The following is an 18,645-nucleotide window of genomic DNA, read 5'->3' on the forward strand; positions in this document are numbered from 1 at the left end:
TACACACAGCGAGACACACACACACACAGCGAGCGAGGGGCACTCACAGCAAGGGAGGGACTTGCTGAGACATGCAGAGAGCGAGGAACACACACACGCAGAGTGAGGGAGGGACAAGCGCACACACGGCGAGGGATGGACACGCCACACAGCGAGGGAGGGAACACATGCGCGCACACACACACACACACACACACACAAACAGAGCGAGGGAGGGAACGACATGCACACACACACAGCGAGGGAGGGACATGCACACACACAAGGGAGGGTTATACACAAATGCACACAGCGAGGGAGGGGCAGTCACATGCACTGCAATAGTGACACACATACTCACAGCAAGAGGGGACATGCACACACAGCAAGGGAGGGACACGCGCATGCGTAAGCACACAAACATAGGCACACAGCGAGAGAGGGACACACAAATACATGGCAAGGGAGGGACACGCACACACACAGAGACCGAGGGAGAGACACACACACATACACATAGCGAGGGGGCGACACATGCACACACAGCGAGGGAGGGCCACGTGCACACACGCACAGCAAGACGAACACACACACACACACACACAGCGAGAGAGGGCCACACACACACAGGGCAAGGGGGGAAACTCACACATACAGATAGCGAGGGTGGGACCACACAAACACACACACACACACAAAGCGAAGGAGGGAGACACACACGCACACACACAGAGCGAGGGAGGGACACACACGCACACACACACAGACAGCGAGGGAGCCACACGTGCATGTGGAAGCATACAAACACAGACACACACTGCAAGAGGGGGACATGCACACACACAGCGAGGGAGGGACACGCACACACACAGCGAGGGAGGGACACACACACACACAGCGAGGGAGGGACACACACACACACAGCGAGGGAGGGACACGCACACACACAGCGAGGGAGGGACACACACTCACACAGCGCGGGAGGGACACGCACACACACACAGCGAGGGAGGGACACACACACACACAGCGAGGGAGGGACACACACACAGCGAGGGAGGGACACACACACACACAGCGAGGGAGGGACACACACACACACAGCGAGGGAGGGACACACAGCGAGGGAGGGACACACACACACACAGCGAGGGAGGGACACACACACACACAGCGAGGGAGGGACACACACACACACAGCGAGGGAGGGACACACACACACACAGCGAGGGAGGAACACACACACACTCACAGCGAGGGAGGGACACACACACTCACAGCGAGGGAGGGACACGCACACACAGTGAGGGAGGGACACGCACACACACACAGTGAGGGAGGGACACGCACACACACAGCGAGGGAGGGACACGCACACACACACAGTGAGGGAGGGACACACACAGTGAGGGAGGGACACACACACACACAGTGAGGGAGCGACACGCACACACACAGCGAGGGAGGGACACGCACACACACACACAGTGAGGGAGCGACACGCACACACACAGTGAGGGAGGGACACACACACACACAGTGAGGGAGCGACACGCAGACACACAGCGAGCGAGGGACACACACACACAGCGAGGGAGGGACACGCACACACACAGTGAGGGAGGGACACGCACACACAGTGAGGGAGGGACACACACACACACACACACACACACACACAGTGAGGGAGGGACACGCACACACACACAGTGATGGAGAGACACGCACACACACAGCGAGGGAGGGACACACACACACACACAGTGAGGGAGGGACACGCACACACAGTGAGGGAGGGACACACACACACACACACAGTGAGGGAGGGACACGCACACACACAGCGAGGGAGGGACACGCACACACACAGTGAGGGAGGGACACGCACACACACAGCGAGGGAGGGACACGCACACACACACAATGAGGGAGGGACACGCATACACACAGCGAGGGAGGGACACGCACACACACAGTGAGGGAGGGACACGCACACACAGCGAGAGGGGACATGCACTCACACAGTGAGGGAGGGACACGCACACACAACGAGGGGGGACATGCAATCACACAGTGAGAGGGATATAAACAAAGTGCAATGGAGGGACACACACACCCACACACACACAAACAGAGCGAGGGAGGGAACGACATGCACACACACACAGCGAGGGAGGGACATGCACACACACAAGGGAGGGTTATACACAAATGCACACAGCGAGGGAGGGGCAGTCACATGCACTGCAATAGTGACACACATACTCACAGCAAGAGGGGACATGCACACACAGCGAGGGAGGGACACGCGCATGCGTAAGCACACAAACACAGGCACACAGCGAGAGAGGGACACACAAATACACGGCAAGGGAGGGACACGCACACACACAGAGACCGAGGGAGAGACACACACACATACACATAGCGAGGGGGCGACACATGCACACACAGTGAGGGAGGGACACACACACACACACACAGTGAGGGAGGGACACGCACACACACAGCGAGGGAGGGACACGCACACACACAGTGAGGGAGGGACACGCACACACACAGCGAGGGAGGGACACGCACACACACACAATGAGGGAGGGACACGCATACACACAGCGAGGGAGGGACACGCACACACACAGTGAGGGAGGGACACGCACACACAGCGAGAGGGGACATGCACTCACACAGTGAGGGAGGGACACGCACACACAACGAGGGGGGACATGCAATCACACAGTGAGAGGGATATAAACAAAGTGCAATGGAGGGACACACACACCCACACACACACAAACAGAGCGAGGGAGGGAACGACATGCACACACACACAGCGAGGGAGGGACATGCACACACACAAGGGAGGGTTATACACAAATGCACACAGCGAGGGAGGGGCAGTCACATGCACTGCAATAGTGACACACATACTCACAGCAAGAGGGGACATGCACACACAGCGAGGGAGGGACACGCGCATGCGTAAGCACACAAACACAGGCACACAGCGAGAGAGGGACACACAAATACACGGCAAGGGAGGGACACGCACACACACAGAGACCGAGGGAGAGACACACACACATACACATAGCGAGGGGGCGACACATGCACACACAGCGAGGGAGGGCCACGTGCACACACGCACAGCAAGACGAACACACACACACACACACACAGCGAGAGAGGGCCACACACACACAGGGCAAGGGGGGAAACTCACACATACAGATAGCGAGGGTGGGACCACACAAACACACACACACACACAAAGCGAAGGAGGGAGACACACACGCACACACACAGAGCGAGGGAGGGACACACACGCACACACACACAGACAGCGAGGGAGCCACACGTGCATGTGGAAGCACACAAACACAGACACACACTGCAAGAGGGGGACATGCACACACACAGCGAGGGAGGGACACGCACACACACAGCGAGGGAGGGACACACACACACACAGCGAGGGAGGGACACACTCACACACAGCGAGGGAGGGACACGCACACACACAGCGAGGGAGGGACACACACTCACACAGCGCGGGAGGGACACGCACACACACACAGCGAGGGAGGGACACACACACACACAGCGAGGGAGGGACACACACACACACAGCGAGGGAGGGACACACACACACACAGCGAGGGAGGGACACACACACACAGCGAGGGAGGGACACACACAGCGAGGGAGGGACACACACACACACAGCGAGGGAGGGACACACACACACACAGCGAGGGAGGGACACACACACACACAGCGAGGGAGGGACACGCACACACACAGCGAGGGAGGGACACGCACACACACACAGTGAGGGAGAGACACACACAGTGAGGGAGGGACACACACACACACAGTGAGGGAGCGACACGCACACACACAGCGAGGGAGGGACACGCACACACACACAGTGAGGGAGCGACACGCACACACACAGTGAGGGAGGGACACACACACACACAGTGAGGGAGCGACACGCAGACACACAGCGAGGGAGGGACACACACACACAGCGAGTGAGGTACACGCACACACACAGTGAGGGAGGGACACGCACACACAGCGAGGGAGGGACATGCACACACACAAGGGAGGGTTATACACAAATGCACACAGCGAGGGAGGGGCAGTCACATGCACTGCAATAGTGACACACATACTCACAGCAAGAGGGGACATGCACACACAGCGAGGGAGGGACACGCGCATGCGTAAGCACACAAACACAGGCACACAGCGAGAGAGGGACACACAAATACACGGCAAGGGAGGGACACGCACACACACAGAGACCGAGGGAGAGACACACACACATACACATAGCGAGGGGGCGACACATGCACACACAGCGAGGGAGGGCCACGTGCACACACGCACAGCAAGACGAACACACACACACACACGCACAGCGAGAGAGGGCCACACACACACAGGGCAAGGGGGGAAACTCACACATACAGATAGCGAGGGTGGGACCACACAAACACACACACACACACAAAGCGAAGGAGGGAGACACACACGCACACACACAGAGCGAGGGAGGGACACACACGCACACACACACAGACAGCGAGGGAGCCACACGTGCATGTGGAAGCACACAAACACAGACACACACTGCAAGAGGGGGACATGCACACACACAGCGAGGGAGGGACACACACACACACAGCGAGGGAGGGACACACACACACACAGCGAGGGAGGGACACACACACACACAGCGAGGGAGGGACACGCACACACACAGCGAGGGAGGGACACACACTCACACAGCGCGGGAGGGACACGCACACACACAGCGAGGGAGGGACACGCACACTCACAGCGCGGGAGGGACACGCACACACACACAGCGAGGGAGGGACACACACACACACAGCGAGGGAGGGACACGCACACACACAGCGAGGGAGGGACACGCACACACACAGCGAGGGAGGGACACGCACATATTGTGGGGGAGCGACATGCGCATGAGGAAGCACACAAACACAGATATATACAGCGAGAGGGGGACACGCACACACACAGCGAGGGAGGGTCACGCACACACACGCACACCTAGAGGGACACACATACACAGAGCAAGGGGGGGGAACTCACACATACACAGTGAGGGAGGGACACGCGCACACACATACACAATGAGGGGGGACACGCACACTCACACCGAGGGAGGGACACACACACACACAGCGAGGGAGGGACACACACACACACAGCGAGGGAGGGACACACACACACACAGGATGAGGGACACACACAGCAAGAGCGACACGCACACAGTGAGAGAGGGACATGCACACACACATCCTCACACAGCGCGGGGGGGACACACAGTGAGTGAGTGATAGGCATACACACACATACAGAGCGAGGGGAGGACACCCTCACACACAGCAAGAGGGTCACACACACACACACACAGAGCGAGGTTGAGACACGCACACACAGCGAGGATGGGACATGTGCTCAGAAAGCGAGAGGACACACACACACGACGGGACACACACACAAAGTGAGGGAGGGAGACATGCAGACATACGCACACATAAACACACATACACACACACACACACACACACACACACAAACACAGAACAATGGAGGGGCACGTGCACACACAGTGATGTGTCTCCTCGGACGTGTAATCGTCCAGCTCTCACTCCAGTCTGCTCCCTCACAGGGTCACCGTCTCTGTGACTCCCAGGTACAGCTAGGCCTCCATCCTCAGTGCTGATTTATATTCTCCCAGGTGTGAGTCAGCCTCAAGCTCCTGCTCCAAGTTGCTCCCTCACACGGTCACTCCCTCTGTGACTCGGTGCTGATTTCGAGCCTCCTGCTCTGCTTTTTATCCAACACCAAGTCCCAGTCGGCCTTGATCCTCGCTGCTGATTTATATTCTCCCGCTTTGTGCTGCACTCACTCAGGTTCTCTCCCCTTGTGACTCCCAGGTAATGGTCGGCATCAAACCTCAGCTGAGATTTACAACATCCCATTCCGCACTGCTCTCTTACAGGATCGCTGCTGTGCCTGGAAGACAATGGGAAAGAGGAGGCTTAGACAGAGAAGAGGGTGTTACCGTGATTGAGGGAGCTGTAGGGGATGAAACAGGTTATCTGGGGAGCTAGGCAGACCTGCAGTCACTAAAGAACGTAACTGGAAGATACAGCGAGAGTTGCAGACACTGAAGAAGGCAAAGGAAACAGAGAGATGGTGGCTTGTTGTTCATGACGGAGCTTTGTACAGTCTAAAGGGCTTCAACGTTTGTGAGAAGATTTGTGGCACGGGTGCTCATTTTTGTGGTTCTGTTCGCCGAGTTGGGAATTTGTGTTGCAGACGTTTCGTCCCCTGTCTAGGTGACATCCTCAGGGAGCCTCCTGTGAAGCGCTTCTGTGATCTTTCCTCCGGCATTTATCGTGGTTTGTACCTGCCGCTTCCGTTCCAGCTGTCCGTTGCAGTGGCCAGTATATTGGGTCCAGGTCGATGTGCTTATTGATTGAAACTGTGGATGAGTGCCATGCCTCTAGGAATTCCCTGGCTGTTCTCTGTTTGGCTTGTCCTATAATAGTAGTGTTGTCCTAGTCGAACTCATGTTGCTTGTCATCTGCGTGTGTGGCTACTAAGGATAGCTGGTCGTGTCGTTTCGTGGCTAGTTGGTGTTCATGGATGTGGATCGTTAGCTGTCTTCCTGTATGTCCTATGTAGTGTTTTGTGCAGTCCTTGAATGGGATTTTGTACACTACATTGGTTTTGCTCATGCTGGGTGTCAGGTCCTTCGTCCTGGTGAGTTGTTGTCTGAGAGTGGCTGTTGGTTTGTGTGCTGTTATGAGTCCTAGTGGTCACAGTAGTCTGGCTGTCAGTTCAGAAATGTTCTTGATGTATGGTAGTGTGGCTAGTCCTTTGGGTTGTGGCATGTCCTCGTTCCATTGTCTTTCCCTGAGGCATCTGTGGATGAAATTGCGTGGAGTTCGACCCCACCCCACAGCTCACCAATAGGATAAACAACACACTGAGAAATCTACAAAAAACGGAGAGATAACCAGGTTTGACCTACAGAGAATGAAACCTGAAAGCAACAGCACTCCCAGATTCTATGGACTACCTAAAGTGCACAAACCAGACATCCCACTCAGATCCATAGTATCACTACCAGGGACACCATCACACAAACTGGCTAAAGAACTACAGCAGAAACTGAAACACCTAATCAGCGGATCCAGACACTCTGTACAATCAACACAGGAATTCTTGGACATCATCAGAAATATACACATAGACAAGAAAAAAACTATGATCTCATTCGATGTCACGGCACTGTTCACCTCTATCAACAAAATCCTAGCCAGAGAAACAATAGCCAACCTGCTGAACATACAGAACAGACAACAGGACGGTGAACCTATCAACAAAGACGGCATACTCAAACTACTGGACCTGTGCCTCACAACACACTTCACATTCAACAACCAAATATATGAACAAATCAACGGCACACCCATGGGCTCACCCATCTCTGGACTTATAGCAGAAGTGGTAATGCAAAGATTAGAACAAACAGTCTTAGCGCAAATTCAACCCGCACTCTGGGTCAGATATGTGGATGACACCTTTGTAATCATTAAAAACACAGAAATAGAGAACACACACCGGATCATCAACGCCACACTCACAGGAATCCGATTCACTAGAGAGGAAGGAAAGGACACCCAACTCCCATTCCTAGACGTGACGGTACAGAGAACACCAAACGGAGAATTCACCACAAAGGTATACAGGAAAGCCACACACACAGAACGAGTCCTGAACTACAAAAGCAACCACCCCAACACACACAAAGGAAGTTGCATCAAGACACTGTTCAAAAGGGTCATGACACACTGCAGTACACCAGAACTGCAAAAAAGAGGAAGAAAAACACCTATACAATGTATTCGCCAAAAACGGATAACCCCGCAATTTTTAAAGTAGATCTGGGGAGGCTATTTGCAGATAAAGGGAAGTCTGGCAAGTAGGAATATTTTAAAACCGAGATAAAAGGAGCGTTAAGCGCCAGCGTGTTCCTGTTAGTGTGCAGCTCAATGCTGACTGAATTAGGAAACACTGGCTGAGTTTCGAGGCTGTGGTCAAGAAAAAAGGGGTCACATGTCAGATATAACTGGCTGACTCAAGGGAATCCCTTCAGGAGCATCGGGGCTGTAGAAATACACTTAGGATGGAAATCAGGAATGTAAAAAGGAGACACGAGATGGCTTTGGCAGAGAAAGTTAAGGAGAATCCAAAGAGACTCTAAAAGTGTATTAAGAGCAAAAGAAGAGCTCGGGACAAACCCGGTATCCTTAATGATCAATGAAGCCAACGATGTGTGAAAGTACAAGATCCGAAACAAATATTTCACTTTGGAACTTACTGTGGATAAAGACTGGGGCGATCAGGGAACTAAACAGTGTTTGGCCTGACTACTATTGGAATACTGTGTGCAATTCTGGTCTCAATGTCATCGGGAGGATGTCGTGGAACATGAAAGGGTTCAGAAGAAATAACCAAAGATGTTGCCAGGGTTGGACGGTTTGCGCTTCAGGGAAAAGCCTGAATAGGCTGGGGCTGTTTTCACTTGAACATGGGAAGCTGAGGAGTTAACCGATAAAAGGTGTTTAAAATCATGATGGTCATCGACAGGGTCAATAGACAAGGTCATTTCCCCAGGCGAGGGAAACTTTTCAAAGGGATCTAAAGGACAACTGGCTCCCGCAGAGTGGATGGAATAAGCTGCCAGAGCAAATAGTGAAGGCTGATAGAAATACATTTAAAAGGCACGTGGATGGGTGTATGAATAGCAAGGGTTTAGAGGAATATTGGCAAAATTGTGGCAAATGTGACGAGAAACATCATGCAGGAGTTAGTCCGAAGGGCCTGTTTCTGTGTTGTACATCTCTATGACTCAATGTCTTGAAATGAGTCCACATTATAGAAAAGGAGGTGCTGGAGGGTTTAAAACACAAAGGTAGATAAATCCCCAGGACCTGATCAAATGTACCTCAGGACATTGTGGGAAGCTGGTGAAGAAATTGTAGGGCCCCCAGCAGAGATATTTGTACCATAGAGAGCGATGTGTGATAGGCTGTTAGACTGGAGGGTGGCATTGTGGACAGTGAAGAAGGTTTTCTGAGATTACAAAGGAATGCTGATGAAATGTGTGAATGGCTGAAAAACTGTAGATGGAGTTCAATCTGAATAAATGCGAGGTAATGCATTTGGTACAACAAACACGGGCAGGACTTATACAATTAATGGCAAGACCTTCGGTAGTATTGTAGAACAGAGGGAACTCAGGGTTCAGCTACATAGTTCTTTGATGTTTGCAACATGGAGAGACAGGATAGTTTAAAAAAAAAGCGGGCTTGCCTCACTTGCTTTCATTGCTCAGTCCTTTGGATATAGGAGTTGGGAAGTCATATTGAGATTGTACAGGCCATTGGCGAGTCCTCTTCTGGAATACTGTGTCCAGTTCTGGTCGCCCAGTTATAGAAAGGATATTATTGAGCTCGAAAGGGTTGGGAGGAGATTTACTGGGATGTGGCTGGGTACGAAAGGCTTCAGTATAAAGAAAGGCTGAATAGGTTGGTATTTTTCACTGAAACCTGAATGTTGACAGATGACCTCACAGAAGTTTATAAAATCATGAGGGGGATAGATAGACTTAATGGGAGTTGTCTTTTCCCATGGACAGGGGAGTTTCAAGACAAGGCACTATGTTTTTAAGTTAGAGGAGAGACATTAAAAAAAACATGAGAGGCACATTGTTACACAGAGGGTGGGTTGTGTGTGGAATGAACTTCCCAAGGAAGGGGTGAATGTGGGGACAATTACAATGTTTAAAAGACATTTGGATTAGTACAGGAATAGGAAAGGTTTGAAGGGATATGATCCAGGAACAAGCAGGTGGGATGAGATCCGTTTTAGAGTGCGGTTAGCGTTAACCGAACAGTGCGGTATGACTCTCTGACTATGATTATAATGTTGTGTCATCAGTTAACAAAGGCTGCAAGAGAAAGCCAGGGAACTACAGACTGATGAGCGAGACATCAGGGTGGGTCAGTTGTTGGAGGGCATTCTGAGAGGTAGGCCTTACATGCATTTGGAAAGATAAGGCCTGATTACAGACAGCCAGCATGGCTTTGTGCGTGGGATAACATGTCCCACAAACTTGACTGGAGTTTGTTCAAGAGGTGACCAAAAAGATAGACAAATGCAGAGCAACAGACGTTGCTTCTGGCCTCCGCAAACCCTTGTTCAGGGTGTAGCATGAGACATTGGTTAGTAAGGGTAGATCGTAAAGGTAGATCACAAGGGATCAGGGAAAGCTAGCCAACTAGATACAAAATGGAATGACAGTGGGAGACAGAGGGTGGTGGGAGAGGGTTGTTGTTCAGATTGGAGGCCTCTGACCAGCAGTGTGCTGCAAGGATTGGTGCTGGGACCACTGTTGTGCACCATTTACATTAACAATTTGAGTGAAAATATAGGAGTCCCTGTTAGTATGTTTATGGATACCAAGATTAGTGGAAGAGTGGGCAGGGAATATAGTTATTGAAGAAGATGTTAATCAAATGGGCCAGGGGGCCAATGAATGAAAGATGGAGTTTCATTTCAGTGTTGGATTTAGTTCAGACAAACCAGGGAGGACTAACACGGGTAATGGTTGGGCCCTGGACAGTGTTGTAGAAAAGAGAGAGACCAAGGGGTGCAGTTACATTATTCCTTGGACTGGCATCACAGGGTGACAGGGTGTTGAAAGCGGCAATTGGCACACTTGTCTTCATTGGTCAGAGCATTCAGTACATGAGTTGGAGATATTGGTAACACTGTCGTTAATATTTATCTTGGGCAGAGGAGGCCACGCGGTGACCTGATAAAAGTTGATGCAACTATGTAGTGTCTAAGTAAGGTGAATTGCCAAAGGTAGGTGAGTCCAAAGCTAGAGGCATAAACGTAAGGTGAGAGAGCAAGGATTTAAAGAGGGAGCTAAGGGGCAACATTATCCACAGAGTATGGTGCATAGAGGGAATGGACTGCCAGAGGAAATGGAAAAAACAAGTACAATTACAACATGGAAAAGACACTTGGGCAGGTACATGGAGAGGAGAAGGTTTGAAGGGATATGAGCCAAACATAGGCAAACGCGACTCATTCCATTTAGGAAACCTCAGCCGAAGAGTCATGCCGCACAGAAACAGACCCTATGTCTCCAGTTGTTGGAGGAGGAGATTATCGAGACAAGGCATGCTGTAGAGACTGAAGCAAGGTACAGCGATAAGGATGGTCACTGGAGGTTTCAAATACGTGAAATAATTGGTGAGAGCGGAGGAGATGACAGAGATAGGAACTGTGAAAGGAATGAGAATGATTGAAGACACTGGTCCTCAATACAAGCCATAGATACAGTGTTGGAGAGGCAATACGGAACAGAAAGACCCCAGGCAGCATTACCACCCTCTCGTGGGAGGCCTGCTTTCCCCTCAGTTGTTCTGATGCTCCCTAAGAAAGCACATGCATGGACTGATAACTGACAACTCCCGACGCTGTCTCATTACAACAAAACTTGCAGCAGGCGTGGTGATTGAGCCTGGGGTGTGTCTGTACTGTGCTCCCCCTCCAGCACTTTCTTATGTCATGTCTTGTTAGCTGATGTTTGGATCACCCTTGTTACTTTCTGCTTTGTGCACTGGAATGATCTTACCTGGCAGCAGGATTTATTGAAGACTCCCGACCTCCCTGACTTTGACTAATCATCGTCCCAACCAGCAGATGGCAAGTCTATTGAGTCAGGAACTCCATGAGTACCTGTAGAAGACACAGAAATAGGCAGAATGGGAAATTAGACTAATGCTTTGAGGGTTACACAAATAGAATGGCACTGAGCCCACAGAGATCTGGAAAATCCCAGTCTACATTCCTGACCTGTGCTGCCTCATCTCTCTGGAGTGGAGAATTCTGTTGGCTCAGGATCTGGAGTAGCTTCAAAGGTGAGAGACGCTGACAGAGGCAGCAATTAGACCCACACAGTCAGGGATACCACATGGAGAGGCACTGAGTCACATCACCAAAGTGCCAGGTCAAACAATTGTGCAGGAAGAAAGGGTTTTGATTCATGTTGCTCTGGGATACACAACTGTGAGCAGGCGAAGTGATAGCCTAGTGGCATTATTGTGTGACAATTTATCCAGAAACTCAGCAAGTGCTCTCTGGACACAGGTTCAAATCCCACCATTGCAAATGATGGAATGTGAAGTAAATGCTTCAAAAACGATGTAATTAAAAACGTGTAAGTGAGTATTAAACAATTGTTGATGTTAAGAAAAATCCTTCGGGTGCATTCCTGTCTTTAGTGAAGTAACCTAAGATGGGACAGGAATATTACAGAAACACAGCTGAGGGAGGGACAGGACAGGCAGCTCAATGTTCCAGGGACAGATGCTGCAGGAAGGACAGAGCTACTGGTTCTGACTGGGTGAACCATCCCAGCAGGACTGAGAGAGGATATTCCTGCGGGACCGCCCAGTGACGCTTTGTTCGTGGGATTAATCAGGAACAATGGGTCTTCCCTTTCCTCTGATTGTTCTACAGACCCCGAGAGCCCCGCCCTCCTGCACCTTGACCTTCTCAAGATGGCGGCCCTGAGCGCTTCCTCTTCCCTCAAACAAATGGCGGCCGTGATCCTGGGCCGCTTCCCTGATCAGAGACCGCCTCCTCCTTACCCGGGCCTGGAGGGTCTTTTTCGGTTTTTGTTTACCTCTATCCAGGACTTGTGAAATCTCTCCGCTCCTTTCTCCCAGCGAGGCTCACACACACCGGCCCCTAGCGCCGCTCTCTGAAGCCGATCGCAGCCGCTGCCGGAGAAAGCAGCTCCATGTCTCTCTCTCTCTCACACACATGATCAATGCGACACTGCGCATGCTCTACATAGAAACCAAACTGCGCGTGCGTCTGAGATTAGCGGTGAGTTTATAGAGAATATTCAAAACTGCACAGGATCATGGGTGAAATATTAGTCATTAACAATTGGTCTGTCGAGTTACAGTCATTGAGATGATTACTATGTAAATAAATTATTCGGTCCAATTTAACCATATTAGCCAGGTTATGTAAATTACCAATCATTCTGGGAGTTTGAAAATAAATTTCTTACTCGAGTTGTGTAAACCGACCTGTGAATTATTCACGCCGATCTGTGAATTATTCTCAGCTCGTCCCCTACACTATTGCAAAATCACCCATGTGTTTATCTAAGGATTGTTTAAATCTCCCTAATGTACGTTATCAGATTTACATCTCAACTATTTCTTAAATATCTCACATTGATTCATGGGAGAGGTTTAATGCTCCACTATGTAGTGAAAATGATCAATCCTGCAAAATAGTTTGCTTTCTGACCAATCCTGAAGCGTTCACTCCCCGAGAATGCTTTGCCCCTCTCCTCGCTCACTCTGGTTAGACGACCGGCCGCTGCTCGGTCCTCCTGTTCCGCCCCTTCCTCTCAATTGCGGAGTTGATTCAGACGCGACTCAGCAGGCTAAGGGACAAGGGAAGTTAGAGTCGATGCCTTGTCATGTGGTGAAAGTATCCCGAATCTTGGATCGAGAGGCCTGAGTTTATTTCACATCTTGTTCAGGTGTGTGTAATAACAACTTTATTAAGAAAAAACAAGGGAAGGCAGGAACAGAGTAAAAACAATAGAACATGCAAACAATGTGGTGGGGCTCTCAGTGCTCTGGTGATTTTAGTCTTTACCATGTGTTTCAGGGCCCCAGGGCATCCCAGTACAGACTGTGCCACTCCTCCTTGTGCACAGCCAGATACCACGATTGTGGGGCAAAGTGATGTGGTGGGGTACAGATTCTGGATTAGTGATGCTGGAAGAGCACAGCAGTTCAGGCAGCATCCGAGGAGCAGTAAAATCGACGTTTCGGGCAAAAACCCTTCATCCGGAATAAAGGCAGAGAGCCTGAAGCGTGGAGAGATAAGCTAGAGGAGGGTGGGGGTGGGGAGAACGTAGCATAGAGTACAATAGGTGAGTGGGGGAGGGGATGTAGGTGATAGGTCGGGAGTGGTCGGAGGGTGGGGTGGACAGTTGGAAAAGAAAATAGGCAGACAGGACAAGTCAGGACAAGTCACAGGGACAGTGTTGAGTTTGGAACTGGGATGAGGCGGGGGAAGGCGAGATGAGGGGACTGTTGAAGTCCCCAATGATGCCCTTGGGTTGAAGTGTTGCGAGGCGGAAGATGAGGCGTTCTTCCTCCAGGGGTCTGGTGGTGAGGGAGCGGCGGTGAAGGAGGCCCAGGACCTCCATGTCCTCGGCAGAGTGGGAGGGAGAGTTGAAATGTTGGGCCACAGGGCGGTGGGGTTGATTGGTGTGGGTGTCCCGGAGATGTTCCCTAAAGCGCTCTGCTAGGAGGTGTCCAGTCTCCCCAATGTAGAGGAGACACCATCGGGAGCAACAGATACAATAAATGATATTAGTGGATGTGCAGGTAAAACTTTGGATGTCGAAGGCTCCTTTAGGGGCTTGGATAGAGGTGAGAGAGGAGGTGTGGGTGCAGGTTTTGCAATACCTGCGGTGGCAGGGGAAGGTGCCAGGTTGGGAGGGTGGGTTGTGATGGATGTGGACCTGACCAGGTAGTCACGGAGGGAACGGTCTTTGCGGAACGCAGAAAGGGGTGGGGAGGGAAATATATCCCTGGTGGTGGGGTCTGTTTGGAGGTGGCAGAAATGTCGGCGGATGATTTGGTTTATGCAAAGATTAGTGGGGTGGAAGGTGAGCACCAGGGACGTTCTGTCCTTGTTACGGTTGGAGAGGTGGGGTTTGAGTGCGGAGGTGCGTGATGTGGACGAGATGCGTTGGAGGAGGGCATCTTTAACCACGTGGGAAGGGAAATTGCGGTCTCTAAAGAAGGAGGCCACCTGGTGTGTTCTGTGGTGGAACTGATCCTCCTGGGAGCAGATACGGCGGAGGCGGAGGAATTGGAATACGGGATGGCATTTTTGCAAGACGTAGGGTCGGAAGAGGTGTAATCCAGGTAGCTGTGGGAGACGGTGGGTTTGTAAAAATGTCAGTGTGAAGTCGGTCGTCGTTAATGGAGATGGAGCGGTCCAGGAAGGGGAGGGTGGTGTCAGAAATGGTCCAGGTAAATTTAAGGTTAGGGTGGAATGTGTTGGTGAAGTTGATGAATTGCTCAATCTACTCGCGGGAGCACGAGATGGCGCCAATGCAGTCACCAATGTAGCGGAGGAAGAGGTGAGGAGTGGTGCCGGTGTAATTACGGAAGATCAACTGTTCTACGTAGCCAACAAAGAGACAGGCATAGCTGGGGCCCATACGTGTTCCCATGGCTACTCCTTTGGTCTGGAGGAAGTGGGAGGATTCGAAGGAGAAATTGTTAAGGTTGAGGACCAGTTCGGCCAAACGAATGAGAGTGTCGGTGGAAAGGTACTGTTGGGGACATCGGGAGAGGAAAGAACGGAGGGCTTGGAAGCCCTGGTCATGGTGGATGGAGGTGTAGAGGGATTGGATATCCATGGTGAAGATGAGGCGTTGGGGGCCGGGGAAACAGAAGTCTTGGAGGAGGTGGAGGGTGGGGGTGGTGTCTCGAACGTATGTGGGGAGTTCCTGGACTGGTGGGATAGGACAGTGTCATGGTAGGTAGAGATGAGTTCAGTGGCACAGGAGCATGCTGAGACAATGGGTCGGCCAGGGTGGTCAGGCTTGTGGATCTTGGGAAGGAGGTAGAACCGGGCAGTGTGGGGTTCCCAGACTGTGAAGTTGCAAGCTGTGGGTGGGAGATATCCTGAGGTGATGAGGTTCTGCATGGTGTGAGAGATTATGGTTTGGGGATGGGGGGTGTGGTCATGGTCGAGGGGACAGTAGGAAGAGGTGTCCTCGAGTTGGCGTTTGGCTTCAGTGGTGTTCGGTCAGTGCGCCAGACTACCACTGCGCCCCCTTTATCTGCTGGTGAAATGGTGAGGTTAGGATTGGAGCAGAGGGATTGGAGGGCTGTCTCCTTACTTGCTCAAGGATGCACCGGCACTAGAGGGGGTGCAGAGGAGGTTAACTAGGTTGATTCTGGAGTTGAGGGGGTTGGCTTAACAGAGAATGGGAAATATTTATTGGAAATCAGAAGAATGGGAAATATATAAAATAATGAATGGAATGGATAAAATAGAAGTGAAGAGAATGTTTGCACTGGCAGGTGAAGCCAGGACCAGAGGGCATCACCTGAAGATGAGAGGCAGCAAATTTAGGACTGAATTGAGAAGGAACTTCTTGACCTCTATGGAATTCATTGGCCAGGGAAGTAGTTGATGCTAGTTCAGTAAATGTTTTTAAAGCTAAGGTAACTTTTTTAAAAGGAATAACTAATTAATTAAGGGATATGGTGAGAACGTTGGTAAATGGTTCTGCGTCCAAAAATGATCAGCCATGATTTTAATGAATGGCAGAGCAAGCTCAACAGGTTTATTTGGAAGCACTCGCTTTGCAGCTTCTTCATCAAGTGGTTGTGTGGTTTTAACTTTGTGCCTCACTCTTGTAACTGATAAACAGCAACAAAAGCCACGAAGCAGTGCGCATTCTCCAGGTAACAATGGGCCCCTGGTGGGTGATGTCAGCGGAAGACCATTGGAAAGGCAGGGGCAGAGCTGGAGGACCTGGCGGGGCATTTGGTCCTCCGACCAATCAGAATAAAGAGGGATGGGACTAGACTATACCGCATGATCAACCTCACGGTGGGCGCGGATGTGCGGGACGTGTGGATGGAGAGCTGTTGGTAAGGAAAGAAATAAACAGCAGGTAGTGGGAGGGAAATGGTGTTGGTATGGGCTGAGATGTTTTACAAACATTTGGTTCACATCGGAAAATACAATTTGAAACTTACAGTCCCGTTTTTGCAGTAAACTGGAAAATAACCTGATCATGTGATCGCCGCCATCTTTATTTGGGGCAAAGATTCACTGGACATGTGCGCGGCCGCCAGCTTTGTCGGGGGCAAAGTTCAGAGGTGTGCATGTGCAGCCCTCCCTGGTAGAGAGTCATAGGGCAGGATATACCCAGAGCACATTCAAACCCAGAGAAACTGATTTTTTTTTCTGGATTTGTTTCTTCATCCATTTAAATGATTTGGATGTGAATAGAGCCGGTACGGTTCGTAAGTTTGCAGATGACACCAAAATTGGAGGTATTGTAGACAGTGATAAAGGTTGTCTCAGAATACAATGGGATAATGATCAGATGGGCCAATGGGCTGTGGAGTGGCATATAGGGTTTAATTTAGATAAATGTGAGTTGCTGCATTTTAGAAAAGCAAATCAGAGCAGGACTCACACTGAATTGTAAGGTCTTGGAGAGTCTTACTGAACAAAGAGACCTTGGAATGCATGTTCATGGTACCTTGAAAGTAGAGTCACAGGTAGATAGGACAGTGAAGAAATTGTTTGGTATTCTTCCCTTCGTTGATCAGAGCATTGAGTAAAGGAGCTGTACAGGACATTGGTTGGGCCACTTTTGGAATATGGTGCGCAATTCTGATCTCCCTCTTATCAGAAAGAGGCACTGAAACATGGAAGGTTTGAGAATTGATTTTTTTAATAGATATTTTTATTAGAAATTTAACATTTTTACAAGTTTACAAAAATAAACAAAACTCTCAGATATAAACATTGATATACAATTAGCTCAAATATACAATAGCCAAAATTTAACAAAAAAAAACACAACAACAAAAAAAAACCGAAAAAAATAAAAAAAACTAAACAAAACTCAACTATCTACTAATCTAACCTACAACTAACCAGAGTGTATATTTAAGTCTCTTACATGCTCGGGATGTGAAAGCATCAGATATAATAAAACACGTATTCTTGCGGGATTCCTCCCCCGAGGGGCCCCGGACCAGCCAGTTTTGTAATCTCAATTAAATAAAAGCCCTTGTTAGGATAGCCGAAATATCTGTATTTATGTAATTCAAAAAGGGCTGCCATATTTTATAAAATAATTCGGTCTTTCGGTGCACCATATTTGTAAGGAAGGCAAGGGGAATACATTCCATAATTAGTCTGTGCCAATTTGAAAGTCCAGGGGGGCCCTCAGCCGCCCAGTTCACCAAAATATTTTTCCTTGCACAGAAAGAAAGAATAGAAAATAGTCTCTTCCCGTACGTGTCCAGGGAGGGAAAGTTCGAAAAGCCCAAGAGGAGAGATACAGGGTCCACTTTAATTTCCGTTCCTAAAATTTCTGTCAGGGTACTTGCTACTTTAGTCCAATATCTACGGATCTTATGACAGGTCCATAAGCAATGTACAAGAGTGCACACCTCTATTTTGCATTGGGGACACATTGGAGATGCTCCTGCCTTAAATTTTGCCAATCGAACCGGTGCTATATGGGCCCTATGAAGTATCTTCAGCTGGATAGCCTGGGTTCTGTTACAAATAGTAATTCTTCTAGCATTTTTCCAAATATCATTCCACGTTTCTGTGGAGATTTCTAGTCCCAGATCCTGATCCCATGTTTTAAGCAGATTATCCATATCTCCCGATACTTCATCATGTAGTAAATGATAAATAGTACTGATGGAAGATACCTCC

The 18,645-nt window shown here is 50.2% G+C and overlaps 1 long non-coding RNA gene across 1 annotated transcript in view; it reads right to left on the reverse strand.

The window, feature by feature from the left end:
- LOC148137768 (uncharacterized) overlaps positions 1-12,921 on the reverse strand; it is a 31,212-nt gene extending 18,291 nt beyond the window's left edge. Inside the window, exons 1-2 of the long non-coding RNA XR_015754172.1 lie at positions 12,800-12,921; positions 11,747-11,850 (exon numbers count right to left, since the gene is read on the reverse strand). This is a non-coding gene — a long non-coding RNA (uncharacterized LOC148137768). The remainder of the gene's footprint in view (positions 1-11,746; positions 11,851-12,799) is intronic.
- Positions 12,922-18,645: the final 5,724 nt, after the last annotated feature.

The sequence above is a fragment of the Chiloscyllium plagiosum genome, unplaced genomic scaffold (genome assembly GCF_037043375.1).
Source record: "Chiloscyllium plagiosum isolate Xiang-an unplaced genomic scaffold, Cpla_swu_hap1 HiC_scaffold_42, whole genome shotgun sequence".
Taxonomy (NCBI): Eukaryota; Metazoa; Chordata; class Chondrichthyes; order Orectolobiformes; family Hemiscylliidae; genus Chiloscyllium; species Chiloscyllium plagiosum.